The sequence below is a fragment of the Taudactylus pleione genome, unplaced genomic scaffold, assembly GCF_031769625.1.
Source record: "Taudactylus pleione unplaced genomic scaffold, aTauple2 ptg001778l, whole genome shotgun sequence".
Lineage (NCBI taxonomy): Eukaryota > Metazoa > Chordata > Amphibia > Anura > Myobatrachidae > Taudactylus > Taudactylus pleione.
Window position 1 is genome coordinate 700,001 of NW_028286175.1, and position 12,500 is coordinate 712,500.

Sequence of the window (12,500 nt, forward strand, 5' to 3'; positions counted from 1 at the left end):
AGACGAGATTGGGCATGTCCAGTGTGGTTTGGCTGTAGGTGCCCAAACCCATTAACTTAAGACCTCTATTACTTCTTAACTCAAGTAAATTCATTGATAAGTTGAAAAAATTAAATGTAAAATGTAATAGAAAAGAATGTTATGGCAGTATAAAATTACCTACAGCACCTGGTATTCCCAGGTGGTCTCCCATCCAAGTACTAACCAGGCCCAACACTGCATAGCTTCTAAGATCAAACGAGATTGGGCATGTCCAGTGTGGTTTGGCTGTAGGTGCTCAAAAGCATTAACTTTAGACCTCTATTACTTCTTAACTCAAGTAAATTCATTGATAAGTTGAAAAAATTAAATGTAAAATGTAATAGAAAAGACTGTTATGGCAGTATAAAATTACCTACAGCACCTGGTATTCCCAGGTGGTTTCCCATCCAAGTACTAACCAGGCCCAACACTGCATAGCTTCCAAGATCAGACGAGATTGGGCATGTCCAGTGTGGTTTGACTGTAGGTGCTCAAAAACATTAACTTTAGACCTCTTTTACTTCTTAACTCAAGAAAATTCATTGATAAGTTGAAAAAATGTAATGTAAAATGTAATAGAAAAGAATGTAATGGCTACATAAAATTACCTACAGCACCTGGTATTCCCAGGTGGTCTCCCCTCCAAGTACTAACCAGGCCCAACACTGCATAGCTTCCAAGATCAGACGAGATTGGGCATGTCCAGTGTGGTTTGGCTGTAGGTGCTCAAAAGCATTAACTTTAGACCTCTATTACTTCTTAACTCAAGTAAATTCATTGATAAGTTGAAAAAATTAAATGTAAAATGTAGTAGAAAAGACTGTTATGGCAGTATAAAATTACCTACAGCACCTGGGATTCCTAGGTGGTCTCCAATCCAAGTACTAACCTGGCCCACCACTGCATAGCTTCCAAGATCAGACGAGATTGGGCATGTCCAGTGTCGTTTGGCTGTAGGTGCTCAAAAACATTAACTTTAGACCTCTTTTACTTCTTAACTCAAGTAAATTCAATGATAAGTTGAAAAATGAAATGTAAAATGTAATGGAAAAGAATGTTATGGCAGTATAAAATTACCTACAGCACCTGGTATTCCCAGGTGGTCTCCCATTCAAGTACTAACCAGGCCCAACACTGCATAGCTTCCAAGATCAGACGAGATTGGGCATGTCCAGTGTGGTTTGGCTGTAGGTGCCCAAAACCATTAACTTAAGACCTCTATTACTTCTTAACTCAAGTAAATTCATTGATAAGTTGAAAAAATTAAATGTAAAATGTAATAGAAAAGAATGTTATGGCAGTATAAAATTACCTACAGCACCTGGTATTCCCAGGTGGTCTCCCATCCAAGTACTAACCAGGCCCAACACTGCATAGCTTCCAAGTTCAGACGAGATTGGGCATGTCCTGTGTGGTTTGGCTGTAGGTGCTCAAAAACATTAACTTTAGACCTCTATTACTTCTTAACTCAAGTAAATTCATTGATAAGTTGAAAAAATTAAATGTAAAATGTAATAGAAAAGAATGTTATGGCAGTATAAAATTACCTACAGCACCTGGTTTTCCCAGGTGGTCTCCCATCCAAGTACTAACCAGGCCCAACACTGCATAGCTTCCAAGTTCAGTCGAGATTGGGCATGTCCAGTGTGGTTTGGCTGTAGGTGCTCAAAAACATTAACTTTAGACCTCTTTTACTTCTTAACTCAAGTAAATTCAATGATTAGTTGAAAAATGAAATGTAAAATGTAATAGAAAAGAATGTTATGGCAGTATAAAAGTACCTACAGCACCTGGCATTCCCAGGTGGTCTCCCGTCCAAGTACTAACCAGGTCCAACACTGCATAGCTTCCAAGATCAAACGAGATTGGGCATGTCCAGTGTGGTTTGGCTGTAGGTGCTCAAAAGCATTAACTTTAGACCTCTAATACTTCTTAACTCAAGTAAATTCATTAATAAGTTGAAAAAATTAATTGTAAAATGTAATAGAAAAGACTGTTATGGCAGTATAAAATTACCTACAGCACCTGGGATTCCTAGGTGGTCTCCCACCCAAGTACTAACCAGGCCCAACACTGCATAGCTTCCAAGATCAGACGATATTGGGCATGTCCAGTGTGCTTTGGCTGTAGGTGCCCCAAACCAATAATTTTAGACCTCTATTACTTCTTAACTCAAGTAAATTCATTGATAAGTTGAAAAAATTAAATGTAAAATGTAATAGAAAAGAATGTTTTGGCAGTATAAAATTGCCTACAGCTCCTGGTATTCCCAGGTGGTCTCCCATCCAAGTACTAACCAGGCCCAACACTGCATAGCTTCCAAGATCAGACGAGATTGGGCATATCCAGTGTGGTTTGGCTGTAGTTGCCCAAAACCATTAACTTTAGACCTCTATTACTTCTTAACTCAAGTAAATTCATTGATAAGTTGAAAAAATTAAATGTAAAATGTAATAGAAAAGAATGTTATGGCAGTATAAAATTACCTACAGCACCTGGTATTCCCAGGAGGTCTCCCATCCAAGTACTAATCAGGCCCAACACTGCATAGCTTCCAAGATCAATCAAGATTGGGCATGTCCAGTGTGGTTTGGCAGTAGGTGCTCAAAAACATTAACTTTAGACCTCTTTTACTTCTTAACTCAAGTAAATTCATTGATAAGTTGAAAAAATTAAATGTAAAATGTAATAGAAAAGAATGTTTTGGCTGTATAAAATTTCCTACAGCAACTGGTATTCTCAGGTGGTCTCCCATCCAAGTACAAACCAGGCCCAACACAGCAAAGCTTACAAGATCAGACGAGATTGGGCATGTCCAGTGTGGTTTGGCTGTAGGTGCTCAAAAGCATTAAATTTAGACCTCTATTACTTCTTAACTCAAGTAAATTCATTGATAAGTTGAAAAAATTAAATGTAAAATGTAATAGAAAAGAATGTTATGGCAGTATAAAATTACCTACAGCACCTGGTATTCCCAGGTGGTCTCCCATCCAAGTACTAACCAGGCCCAACACTGCATAGCTTCCAAGATCAGACGAGATTGGGCATGTCCAGTGCGGTTTGACTGTAGGTGCTCAAAAACATTAACTTTAGACCTCTTTTACTTCTTAACTCAAGTAAATTCATTGATAAGTTGAAAAAATGTAATGTAAAATGTAATAGAAAATAATGTTATGGCTATATAAAATTACCTACAGCACCTGGTATTCCCAGGTGGTCTCCCGTCCAAGTACTAACCAGGCCCAACACTGCATAGCTTCCAAGATCAGACGAGATTGGGCATGTCCAGTGTGGTTTGGCTGTAGGTGCTCAAAAGCATTAACTTTAGACCTCTATTACTTCTTAACTCAAGTAAATTCATTGATAAGTTGAAAAAATTAAATGTAAAATGTAGTAGAATAGACTGTTATGGCAGTATAAAATTACCTACAGCACCTGGGATTCCTAGGTGGTCTCCCATTCAAGTACTAACCAGGCCCAACACTGCATAGCTTCCAAGATCAGATGATATTGGGCATGTCCAGTGTGGTTTGGCTGTACGTGCTCAAAAACATTAATTTTAGACCTCTATTACTTCTTAACTCAAGTAAATTCATTGATAAGTTGAAAAAATTTAATGTAAAATGTAATAGAAAAGAATGTAATGGCTATATAAAATTACCTACAGCACCTGGTATTCCCAGGTGGTCTCCCCTCCAAGTACTAACCAGGCCCAACACTGCATAGCTTCCAAGATCAGACGAGATTGGGCATGTCCAGTGTGGTTTGGCTGTAGGTGCTCAAAAGCATTAACTTTAGACCTCTATTACTTCTTAACTCAAGTAAATTCATTGATAAGTTGAAAAAATTAAATGTAAAATGTAGAAGAAAAGACTGTTATGGCAGTGTAAAATTACCTACAGCACCTGGGATTCCTAGGTGGTCTCCAATCCAAGTACTAACCTGGCCCACCACTGCATAGCTTCCAAGATCAGATGAGATTGGGCATGTCCAGTGTGGTTTGGCTGTAGGTGCTCAAAAACATTAACTTTAGACCTCTTTTACTTCTTAACTCAAGTAAATTCAATGATAAGTTGAAAAATGAAATGTAAAATGTAATGGAAAAGAATGTTATGGCAGTATAAAATTACCTACAGCACCTGGTATTCCCAGGTGGTCTCCCATTCAAGTACTAACCAGGCCCAACACTGCATAGCTTCCAATATCAGACGATATTGGGCATGTCCAGTGTGGTTTGGCTGTAGGTGCTCAAAAACATTAATTTTAGACCTCTATTACTTCTTAACTCAAGTAAATTCATTGATAAGTTGAAAAAATTAAATGTAAAATGTAATAGAAAAGAAGGTTATGGCAGTATAAAATTACCTACAGCACCTGGTATTCCCAGGTGGTCTCCCATCCAAGTACTAACCAGGCCCAACACTGCATAGCTTCCAAGTTCAGACGAGATTGGGCATGTCCTGTGTGGTTTGGCTGTAGGTGCTCAAAAACATTAACTTTAGACCTCTATTACTTCTTAACTCAAGTAAATTCATTGATAAGTTGAAAAAATTAAATGTAAAATGCAATAAAAAAGAATGTTATGGCAGTATAAAATTACCTACAGCACCTGGTATTCCCAGGTGGTCTCCCATCCAAGTACTAACCAGGCCCAACACTGCATAGCTTCCAAGTTCAGTCGAGATTGGGCATGTCCAGTGTGGTTTGGCTGTAGGTGCTCAAAAACATTAACTTTAGACCTCTTTTACTTCTTAACTCAAGTAAATTCAATGATTAGTTGAAAAATGAAATGTAAAATGTAATAGAAAAGAATGTTATGGCAGTATAAAAGTACCTACAGCACCTGGCATTCCCAGGTGGTCTCCCGTCCAAGTACTAACCAGGCCCAACACTGCATAGCTTCCAAGATCAGGTGATATTGGGCATGTCCAGTGTGGTTTGGCTGTAGGTGCCCAAAACCATTAACTTTAGACCTCTATTACTTCTTAACTCAAGTAAATTCATTGATAAGTTGAAAAAATTAAATGTAAAATGTAATAGAATAGACTGTTATGGCAGTATAAAGTTACCTACAGCACCTGGGATTCCTAGGTGGTCTCTCATCCAAGTACTAACCAGGCCCAACACTGCATAGTTTCCAAGATCAGACGAGATTGGGCATGTCCAGTGTGGTTTGGCTGTAGGTGCTCAAAAACATTAACTTTAGACCTCTTTTACTTCTTAACTCAAGTAAATTCAATGATAAGTTGAAAAATGCAATGTAAAATGTAATAGAAAAGAAAGTTTTGGCAGTATAAAATTACCTACTGCTCCTGGTATTCCCAGGTCGTCTCCCATCCAAGTACTAACCAGGCCCAACACTGCATAGCTTCCAAGATCAGGTGATATTGGGCATGTCCAGTGTGGTTTGGCTGTAGGTGCCCAAAACCATTAACTTTAGACCTCTATTACTTCTTAACTCAAGTAAATTCATTGATAAGTTGAAAAAATTTAATGTAAAATGTAATAGAATAGACTGTTATGGCAGTATAAAGTTACCTACAGCACCTGGGATTCCTAGGTGGTCTCTCATCCAAGTACTAACCAGGCCCAACACTGCATAGTTTCCAAGATCAGACGAGATTGGGCATGTCCAGTGTGGTTTGGCTGTAGGTGCTCAAAAGCATTAACTTTAGACCTCTATTACTTCTTAACTCATGTAAATTCATTGATAAGTTGAAAAAATTAAATGTAAAATGTAGTAGAAAAGACTGTTATGGCAGTATAAAATTACCTACAGCACCTGGGATTCCTAGGTGGTCTCCAATCCAAGTACTAACCTGGCCCACCACTGCATAGCTTCCAAGATCAGACGAGATTGGGCATGTCCAGTGTGGTTTGGCTGTAGGTGCTCAAAAACATTAACTTTAGACCTCTTTTACTTCTTAACTCAAGTAAATTCAATGATAAGTTGAAAAATGAAATGTAAAATGTAATAGAAAAGAATGTTATGGCAGTATAAAATTACCTACAGCACCTGGTATTCCCAGGTGGTCTCCCATTCAAGTACTAACCAGGCCCAACACTGCATAGCTTCCAAGATCAGACGAGATTGGGCATGTCCAGTGTGGTTTGGCTGTAGGTGCCCAAAACCATTAACTTAAGACCTCTATTACTTCTTAACTCAAGTAAATTCATTGATAAGTTGAAAAAATTAAATGTAAAATGTAATAGAAAAGAATGTTATGGCAGTATAAAATTACCTACAGCACCTGGTATTCCCAGGTGGTCTCCCATCCAAGTACTAACCAGGCCCAACACTGCATAGCTTCCAAGTTCAGACGAGATTGGGCATGTCCTGTGTGGTTTGGCTGTAGGTGCTCAAAAACATTAACTTTAGACCTCTATTACTTCTTAACTCAAGTAAATTCATTGATAAGTTGAAAAAATTAAATGTAAAATGTAATAGAAAAGAATGTTATGGCAGTATAAAATTACCTACAACACCTGGTTTTCCCAGGTGGTCTCCCATCCAAGTACAAACCAGGCCCAACACTGCATAGCTTCCAAGTTCAGTCGAGATTGGGCATGTCCAGTGTGGTTTGGCTGTAGGTGCTCAAAAACATTAACTTTAGACCTCTTTTACTTCTTAACTCAAGTAAATTCAATGATTAGTTGAAAAATGAAATGTAAAATGTAATAGAAAAGAATGTTATGGCAGTATAAAAGTACCTACAGCACCTGGCATTCCCAGGTGGTCTCCCGTCCAAGTACTAACCAGGTCCAACACTGCATAGCTTCCAAGATCAAACGAGATTGGGCATGTCCAGTGTGGTTTGGCTGTAGGTGCTCAAAAGCATTAACTTTAGACCTCTAATACTTCTTAACTCAAGTAAATTCATTAATAAGTTGAAAAAATTAATTGTAAAATGTAATAGAAAAGACTGTTATGGCAGTATAAAATTACCTACAGCACCTGGGATTCCTAGGTGGTCTCCCATCCAAGTACTAACCAGGCCCAACACTGCATAGCTTCCAAGATCAGACGATATTGGGCATGTCCAGTGTGCTTTGGCTGTAGGTGCCCCAAACCAATAATTTTAGACCTCTATTACTTCTTAACTCAAGTAAATTCATTGATAAGTTGAAAAAATTAAATGTAAAATGTAATAGAAAAGAATGTTTTGGCAGTATAAAATTGCCTACAGCTCCTGGTATTCCCAGGTGGTCTCCCATCCAAGTACTAACCAGGCCCAACACTGCATAGCTTCCAAGATCAGACGAGATTGGGCATGTCCAGTGTGGTTTGGCTGTAGTTGCCCAAAACCATTAACTTTAGACCTCTATTACTTCTTAACTCAAGTAAATTCATTGATAAGTTGAAAAAATTAAATGTAAAATGTAATAGAAAAGAATGTTATGGCAGTATAAAATTACCTACAGCACCTGGTATTCCCAGGAGGTCTCCCATCCAAGTACTAATCAGGCCCAACACTGCATAGCTTCCAAGATCAATCAAGATTGGGCATGTCCAGTGTGGTTTGGCAGTAGGTGCTCAAAAACATTAACTTTAGACCTCTTTTACTTCTTAACTCAAGTAAATTCATTGATAAGTTGAAAAAATTAAATGTAAAATGTAATAGAAAAGAACGTTTTGGCTGTATAAAATTTCCTACAGCAACTGGTATTCTCAGGTGGTCTCCCATCCAAGTACAAACCTGGCCCAACACAGCAAAGCTTACAAGATCAGACGAGATTGGGCATGTCCAGTGTGGTTTGGCTGTAGGTGCTCAAAAGCATTAAATTTAGACCTCTATTACTTCTTAACTCAAGTAAATTCATTGATAAGTTGAAAAAATTAAATGTAAAATGTAATAGAAAAGAAAGTTATGGCAGTATAAAATTACCTACAGCACCTGGTATTCCCAGGTGGTCTCCCATCCAAGTACTAACCAGGCCCAACACTGCATAGCTTCCAAGATCAGACGAGATTGGGCATGTCCAGTGTGGCTTGACTGTAGGTGCTCAAAAACATTAACTTTAGACCTCTTTTACTTCTTAACTCAAGTAAATTCATTGATAAGTTGAAAAAATGTAATGTAAAATGTAATAGAAAATAATGTTATGGCTATATAAAATTACCTACAGCACCTGGTATTCCCAGGTGGTCTCCCGTCCAAGTACTAACCAGGCCCAACACTGCATAGCTTCCAAGATCAGACGAGATTGGGCATGTCCAGTGTGGTTTGGCTGTAGGTGCTCAAAAGCATTAACTTTAGACCTCTATTACTTCTTAACTCAAGTAAATTCATTGATAAGTTGAAAAAATTAAATGTAAAATGTAGTAGAATAGACTGTTATGGCAGTATAAAATTACCTACAGCACCTGGGATTCCTAGGTGGTCTCCCATTCAAGTACTAACCAGGCCCAACACTGCATAGCTTCCAAGATCAGATGATATTGGGCATGTCCAGTGTGGTTTGGCTGTACGTGCTCAAAAACATTAATTTTAGACCTCTATTACTTCTTAACTCAAGTAAATTCATTGATAAGTTGAAAAAATTAAATGTAAAATGTAATAGAAAAGAATGTAATGGCTATATAAAATTACCTACAGCACCTGGTATTCCCAGGTGGTCTCCCCTCCAAGTACTAACCAGGCCCAACACTGCATAGCTTCCAAGATCAGATGAGATTGGGCATGTCCAGTGTGGTTTGGCTGTAGGTGCTCAAAAGCATTAACTTTAGACCTCTATTACTTCTTAACTCAAGTAAATTCATTGATAAGTTGAAAAAATTAAATGTAAAATGTAGAAGAAAAGACTGTTATGGCAGTGTAAAATTACCTACAGCACCTGGGATTCCTAGGTGGTCTCCAATCCAAGTACTAACCTGGCCCACCACTGCATAGCTTCCAAGATCAGACGAGATTGGGCATGTCCAGTGTGGTTTGGCTGTAGGTGCTCAAAAACATTAACTTTAGACCTCTTTTACTTCTTAACTCAAGTAAATTCAATGATAAGTTGAAAAATGAAATGTAAAATGTAATGGAAAAGAATGTTATGGCAGTATAAAATTACCTACAGCACCTGGTATTCCCAGGTGGTCTCCCATTCAAGTACTAACCAGGCCCAACACTGCATAGCTTCCAATATCAGACGATATTGGGCATGTCCAGTGTGGTTTGGCTGTAGGTGCTCAAAAACATTAATTTTAGACCTCTATTACTTCTTAACTCAAGTAAATTCATTGATAAGTTGAAAAAATTAAATGTAAAATGTAATAGAAAAGAAGGTTATGGCAGTATAAAATTACCTACAGCACCTGGTATTCCCAGGTGGTCTCCCATCCAAGTACTAACCAGGCCCAACACTGCATAGCTTCCAAGTTCAGACGAGATTGGGCATGTCCTGTGTGGTTTGGCTGTAGGTGCTCAAAAACATTAACTTTAGACCTCTATTACTTCTTAACTCAAGTAAATTCATTGATAAGTTGAAAAAATTAAATGTAAAATGTAATAAAAAAGAATGTTATGGCAGTATAAAATTACCTACAGCACCTGGTATTCCCAGGTGGTCTCCCATCCAAGTACTAACCAGGCCCAACACTGCATAGCTTCCAAGTTCAGTCGAGATTGGGCATGTCCAGTGTGGTTTGGCTGTAGGTGCTCAAAAACATTAACTTTAGACCTCTTTTACTTCTTAACTCAAGTAAATTCAATGATTAGTTGAAAAATGAAATGTAAAATGTAATAGAAAAGAATGTTATGGCAGTATAAAAGTACCTACAGCACCTGGCATTCCCAGGTGGTCTCCCGTCCAAGTACTAACCAGGCCCAACACTGCATAGCTTCCAAGATCAGGTGATATTGGGCATGTCCAGTGTGGTTTGGCTGTAGGTGCCCAAAACCATTAACTTTAGACCTCTATTACTTCTTAACTCAAGTAAATTCATTGATAAGTTGAAAAAATTAAATGTAAAATGTAATAGAATAGACTGTTATGGCAGTATAAAGTTACCTACAGCACCTGGGATTCCTAGGTGGTCTCTCATCCAAGTACTAACCAGGCCCAACACTGCATAGTTTCCAAGATCAGACGAGATTGGGCATGTCCAGTGTGGTTTGGCTGTAGGTGCTCAAAAACATTAACTTTAGACCTCTTTTACTTCTTAACTCAAGTAAATTCAATGATAAGTTGAAAAATGCAATGTAAAATGTAATAGAAAAGAAAGTTTTGGCAGTATAAAATTACCTACTGCTCCTGGTATTCCCAGGTCGTCTCCCATCCAAGTACTAACCAGGCCCAACACTGCATAGCTTCCAAGATCAGGTGATATTGGGCATGTCCAGTGTGGTTTGGCTGTAGGTGCCCAAAACCATTAACTTTAGACCTCTATTACTTCTTAACTCAAGTAAATTCATTGATAAGTTGAAAAAATTAAATGTAAAATGTAATAGAATAGACTGTTATGGCAGTATAAAGTTACCTACAGCACCTGGGATTCCTAGGTGGTCTCTCATCCAAGTACTAACCAGGCCCAACACTGCATAGTTTCCAAGATCAGACGAGATTGGGCATGTCCAGTGTGGTTTGGCTGTAGGTGCTCAAAAGCATTAACTTTAGACCTCTATTACTTCTTAACTCAAGTAAATTCATTGATAAGTTGAAAAAATTAAATGTAAAATGTAGTAGAAAAGACTGTTATGGCAGTATAAAATTACCTACAGCACCTGGGATTCCTAGGTGGTCTCCAATCCAAGTACTAACCTGGCCCACCACTGCATAGCTTCCAAGATCAGACGAGATTGGGCATGTCCAGTGTGGTTTGGCTGTAGGTGCTCAAAAACATTAACTTTAGACCTCTTTTACTTCTTAACTCAAGTAAATTCAATGATAAGTTGAAAAATGAAATGTAAAATGTAATAGAAAAGAATGTTATGGCAGTATAAAATTACCTACAGCACCTGGTATTCCCAGGTGGTCTCCCATTCAAGTACTAACCAGGCCCAACACTGCATAGCTTCCAAGATCAGACGAGATTGGGCATGTCCAGTGTGGTTTGGCTGTAGGTGCCCAAAACCATTAACTTAAGACCTCTATTACTTCTTAACTCAAGTAAATTCATTGATAAGTTGAAAAAATTAAATGTAATATGTAATAGAAAAGAATGTTATGGCAGTATAAAATTACCTACAGCACCTGGTATTCCCAGGTGGTCTCCCATCCAAGTACTAACCAGGCCCAACACTGCATAGCTTCCAAGTTCAGACGAGATTGGGCATGTCCTGTGTGGTTTGGCTGTAGGTGCTCAAAAACATTAACTTTAGACCTCTATTACTTCTTAACTCAAGTAAATTCATTGATAAGTTGAAAAAATTAAATGTAAAATGTAATAGAAAAGAATGTTATGGCAGAATAAAATTACCTACAACACCTGGTTTTCCCAGGTGGTCTCCCATCCAAGTACTAACCAGGCCCAACACTGCATAGCTTCCAAGTTCAGTCGAGATTGGGCATGTCCAGTGTGGTTTGGCTGTAGGTGCTCAAAAACATTAACTTTAGACCTCTTTTACTTCTTAACTCAAGTAAATTCAATGATTAGTTGAAAAATGAAATGTAAAATGTAATAGAAAAGAATGTTATGGCAGTATAAAAGTACCTACAGCACCTGGCATTCCCAGGTGGTCTCCCGTCCAAGTACTAACCAGGTCCAACACTGCATAGCTTCCAAGATCAAACGAGATTGGGCATGTCCAGTGTGGTTTGGCTGTAGGTGCTCAAAAGCATTAACTTTAGACCTCTAATACTTCTTAACTCAAGTAAATTCATTAATAAGTTGAAAAAATTAATTGTAAAATGTAATAGAAAAGACTGTTATGGCAGTATAAAATTACCTACAGCACCTGGGATTCCTAGGTGGTCTCCCATCCAAGTACTAACCAGGCCCAACACTGCATAGCTTCCAAGATCAGACGATATTGGGCATGTCCAGTGTGCTTTGGCTGTAGGTGCCCCAAACCAATAATTTTAGACCTCTATTACTTCTTAACTCAAGTAAATTCATTGATAAGTTGAAAAAATTAAATGTAAAATGTAATAGAAAAGAATGTTTTGGCAGTATAAAATTGCCTACAGCTCCTGGTATTCCCAGGTGGTCTCCCATCCAAGTACTAACCAGGCCCAACACTGCATAGCTTCCAAGATCAGACGAGATTGGGCATGTCCAGTGTGGTTTGGCTGTAGTTGCCCAAAACCATTAACTTTAGACCTCTATTACTTCTTAACTCAAGTAAATTCATTGATAAGTTGAAAAAATTAAATGTAAAATGTAATAGAAAAGAATGTTATGGCAGTATAAAATTACCTACAGCACCTGGTATTCCCAGGAGGTCTCCCATCCAAGTACTAATCAGGCCCAACACTGCATAGCTTCCAAGATCAATCAAGATTGGGCATGTCCAGTGTGGTTTGGCAGTAGGTGCTCAAAAACATTAACT

The 12,500-nt window shown here is 38.2% G+C and overlaps 4 non-coding genes and 50 pseudogenes across 4 annotated transcripts; all 54 read right to left on the bottom strand.

Moving 5' to 3' along the window:
- LOC148439123 (5S ribosomal RNA) overlaps positions 1 to 40 on the bottom strand; it is a 119-nt pseudogene extending 79 nt beyond the window's left edge.
- Positions 41 to 156: 116 nt separating this feature from the next.
- On the bottom strand, positions 157 to 275 carry LOC148439124 (5S ribosomal RNA; annotated as a pseudogene).
- A 116-nt stretch (positions 276 to 391) lies between these two features.
- On the bottom strand, positions 392 to 510 carry LOC148439125 (5S ribosomal RNA; annotated as a pseudogene).
- A 116-nt stretch (positions 511 to 626) lies between these two features.
- Positions 627 to 745, bottom strand: LOC148439126 (5S ribosomal RNA; annotated as a pseudogene).
- A 116-nt stretch (positions 746 to 861) lies between these two features.
- LOC148439127 (5S ribosomal RNA) lies at positions 862 to 980 on the bottom strand (annotated as a pseudogene).
- A 115-nt stretch (positions 981 to 1,095) lies between these two features.
- LOC148439128 (5S ribosomal RNA) lies at positions 1,096 to 1,214 on the bottom strand. Its single transcript, XR_015876383.1, has one exon. It is a non-coding gene; the product is annotated as a 5S ribosomal RNA (ribosomal RNA).
- A 116-nt stretch (positions 1,215 to 1,330) lies between these two features.
- LOC148439129 (5S ribosomal RNA) lies at positions 1,331 to 1,449 on the bottom strand (annotated as a pseudogene).
- Positions 1,450 to 1,565: 116 nt separating this feature from the next.
- On the bottom strand, positions 1,566 to 1,684 carry LOC148439130 (5S ribosomal RNA; annotated as a pseudogene).
- A 115-nt stretch (positions 1,685 to 1,799) lies between these two features.
- On the bottom strand, positions 1,800 to 1,918 carry LOC148439131 (5S ribosomal RNA; annotated as a pseudogene).
- A 116-nt stretch (positions 1,919 to 2,034) lies between these two features.
- On the bottom strand, positions 2,035 to 2,153 carry LOC148439132 (5S ribosomal RNA; annotated as a pseudogene).
- Positions 2,154 to 2,269: 116 nt separating this feature from the next.
- Positions 2,270 to 2,388, bottom strand: LOC148439133 (5S ribosomal RNA; annotated as a pseudogene).
- Positions 2,389 to 2,504: 116 nt separating this feature from the next.
- On the bottom strand, positions 2,505 to 2,623 carry LOC148439134 (5S ribosomal RNA; annotated as a pseudogene).
- Positions 2,624 to 2,739: 116 nt separating this feature from the next.
- On the bottom strand, positions 2,740 to 2,858 carry LOC148439135 (5S ribosomal RNA; annotated as a pseudogene).
- Positions 2,859 to 2,974: 116 nt separating this feature from the next.
- LOC148439136 (5S ribosomal RNA) lies at positions 2,975 to 3,093 on the bottom strand. The gene has a single exon (XR_015876331.1). It is a non-coding gene; the product is annotated as a 5S ribosomal RNA (ribosomal RNA).
- A 116-nt stretch (positions 3,094 to 3,209) lies between these two features.
- LOC148439137 (5S ribosomal RNA) lies at positions 3,210 to 3,328 on the bottom strand (annotated as a pseudogene).
- Positions 3,329 to 3,444: 116 nt separating this feature from the next.
- Positions 3,445 to 3,563, bottom strand: LOC148439138 (5S ribosomal RNA; annotated as a pseudogene).
- Positions 3,564 to 3,679: 116 nt separating this feature from the next.
- On the bottom strand, positions 3,680 to 3,798 carry LOC148439139 (5S ribosomal RNA; annotated as a pseudogene).
- Positions 3,799 to 3,914: 116 nt separating this feature from the next.
- Positions 3,915 to 4,033, bottom strand: LOC148439140 (5S ribosomal RNA; annotated as a pseudogene).
- A 115-nt stretch (positions 4,034 to 4,148) lies between these two features.
- Positions 4,149 to 4,267, bottom strand: LOC148439141 (5S ribosomal RNA; annotated as a pseudogene).
- Positions 4,268 to 4,383: 116 nt separating this feature from the next.
- LOC148439142 (5S ribosomal RNA) lies at positions 4,384 to 4,502 on the bottom strand (annotated as a pseudogene).
- Positions 4,503 to 4,618: 116 nt separating this feature from the next.
- LOC148439143 (5S ribosomal RNA) lies at positions 4,619 to 4,737 on the bottom strand (annotated as a pseudogene).
- A 115-nt stretch (positions 4,738 to 4,852) lies between these two features.
- On the bottom strand, positions 4,853 to 4,971 carry LOC148439144 (5S ribosomal RNA; annotated as a pseudogene).
- Positions 4,972 to 5,087: 116 nt separating this feature from the next.
- On the bottom strand, positions 5,088 to 5,206 carry LOC148439145 (5S ribosomal RNA; annotated as a pseudogene).
- A 115-nt stretch (positions 5,207 to 5,321) lies between these two features.
- LOC148439146 (5S ribosomal RNA) lies at positions 5,322 to 5,440 on the bottom strand (annotated as a pseudogene).
- A 116-nt stretch (positions 5,441 to 5,556) lies between these two features.
- LOC148439147 (5S ribosomal RNA) lies at positions 5,557 to 5,675 on the bottom strand (annotated as a pseudogene).
- Positions 5,676 to 5,791: 116 nt separating this feature from the next.
- On the bottom strand, positions 5,792 to 5,910 carry LOC148439148 (5S ribosomal RNA; annotated as a pseudogene).
- A 115-nt stretch (positions 5,911 to 6,025) lies between these two features.
- On the bottom strand, positions 6,026 to 6,144 carry LOC148439149 (5S ribosomal RNA). The gene has a single exon (XR_015876384.1). It is a non-coding gene; the product is annotated as a 5S ribosomal RNA (ribosomal RNA).
- Positions 6,145 to 6,260: 116 nt separating this feature from the next.
- Positions 6,261 to 6,379, bottom strand: LOC148439150 (5S ribosomal RNA; annotated as a pseudogene).
- Positions 6,380 to 6,495: 116 nt separating this feature from the next.
- On the bottom strand, positions 6,496 to 6,614 carry LOC148439151 (5S ribosomal RNA; annotated as a pseudogene).
- Positions 6,615 to 6,729: 115 nt separating this feature from the next.
- Positions 6,730 to 6,848, bottom strand: LOC148439152 (5S ribosomal RNA; annotated as a pseudogene).
- A 116-nt stretch (positions 6,849 to 6,964) lies between these two features.
- On the bottom strand, positions 6,965 to 7,083 carry LOC148439153 (5S ribosomal RNA; annotated as a pseudogene).
- A 116-nt stretch (positions 7,084 to 7,199) lies between these two features.
- LOC148439154 (5S ribosomal RNA) lies at positions 7,200 to 7,318 on the bottom strand (annotated as a pseudogene).
- Positions 7,319 to 7,434: 116 nt separating this feature from the next.
- Positions 7,435 to 7,553, bottom strand: LOC148439155 (5S ribosomal RNA; annotated as a pseudogene).
- Positions 7,554 to 7,669: 116 nt separating this feature from the next.
- On the bottom strand, positions 7,670 to 7,788 carry LOC148439156 (5S ribosomal RNA; annotated as a pseudogene).
- Positions 7,789 to 7,904: 116 nt separating this feature from the next.
- Positions 7,905 to 8,023, bottom strand: LOC148439157 (5S ribosomal RNA; annotated as a pseudogene).
- Positions 8,024 to 8,139: 116 nt separating this feature from the next.
- On the bottom strand, positions 8,140 to 8,258 carry LOC148439158 (5S ribosomal RNA; annotated as a pseudogene).
- Positions 8,259 to 8,374: 116 nt separating this feature from the next.
- Positions 8,375 to 8,493, bottom strand: LOC148439159 (5S ribosomal RNA; annotated as a pseudogene).
- A 116-nt stretch (positions 8,494 to 8,609) lies between these two features.
- Positions 8,610 to 8,728, bottom strand: LOC148439160 (5S ribosomal RNA; annotated as a pseudogene).
- A 116-nt stretch (positions 8,729 to 8,844) lies between these two features.
- Positions 8,845 to 8,963, bottom strand: LOC148439161 (5S ribosomal RNA; annotated as a pseudogene).
- A 115-nt stretch (positions 8,964 to 9,078) lies between these two features.
- LOC148439162 (5S ribosomal RNA) lies at positions 9,079 to 9,197 on the bottom strand (annotated as a pseudogene).
- A 116-nt stretch (positions 9,198 to 9,313) lies between these two features.
- LOC148439163 (5S ribosomal RNA) lies at positions 9,314 to 9,432 on the bottom strand (annotated as a pseudogene).
- A 116-nt stretch (positions 9,433 to 9,548) lies between these two features.
- Positions 9,549 to 9,667, bottom strand: LOC148439164 (5S ribosomal RNA; annotated as a pseudogene).
- Positions 9,668 to 9,782: 115 nt separating this feature from the next.
- LOC148439165 (5S ribosomal RNA) lies at positions 9,783 to 9,901 on the bottom strand (annotated as a pseudogene).
- Positions 9,902 to 10,017: 116 nt separating this feature from the next.
- Positions 10,018 to 10,136, bottom strand: LOC148439166 (5S ribosomal RNA; annotated as a pseudogene).
- Positions 10,137 to 10,251: 115 nt separating this feature from the next.
- Positions 10,252 to 10,370, bottom strand: LOC148439167 (5S ribosomal RNA; annotated as a pseudogene).
- A 116-nt stretch (positions 10,371 to 10,486) lies between these two features.
- On the bottom strand, positions 10,487 to 10,605 carry LOC148439168 (5S ribosomal RNA; annotated as a pseudogene).
- Positions 10,606 to 10,721: 116 nt separating this feature from the next.
- On the bottom strand, positions 10,722 to 10,840 carry LOC148439169 (5S ribosomal RNA; annotated as a pseudogene).
- Positions 10,841 to 10,955: 115 nt separating this feature from the next.
- LOC148439170 (5S ribosomal RNA) lies at positions 10,956 to 11,074 on the bottom strand. The gene has a single exon (XR_015876385.1). It is a non-coding gene; the product is annotated as a 5S ribosomal RNA (ribosomal RNA).
- Positions 11,075 to 11,190: 116 nt separating this feature from the next.
- LOC148439171 (5S ribosomal RNA) lies at positions 11,191 to 11,309 on the bottom strand (annotated as a pseudogene).
- A 116-nt stretch (positions 11,310 to 11,425) lies between these two features.
- Positions 11,426 to 11,544, bottom strand: LOC148439172 (5S ribosomal RNA; annotated as a pseudogene).
- Positions 11,545 to 11,659: 115 nt separating this feature from the next.
- LOC148439173 (5S ribosomal RNA) lies at positions 11,660 to 11,778 on the bottom strand (annotated as a pseudogene).
- Positions 11,779 to 11,894: 116 nt separating this feature from the next.
- On the bottom strand, positions 11,895 to 12,013 carry LOC148439174 (5S ribosomal RNA; annotated as a pseudogene).
- A 116-nt stretch (positions 12,014 to 12,129) lies between these two features.
- LOC148439175 (5S ribosomal RNA) lies at positions 12,130 to 12,248 on the bottom strand (annotated as a pseudogene).
- Positions 12,249 to 12,364: 116 nt separating this feature from the next.
- Positions 12,365 to 12,483, bottom strand: LOC148439176 (5S ribosomal RNA; annotated as a pseudogene).
- Positions 12,484 to 12,500: the final 17 nt, after the last annotated feature.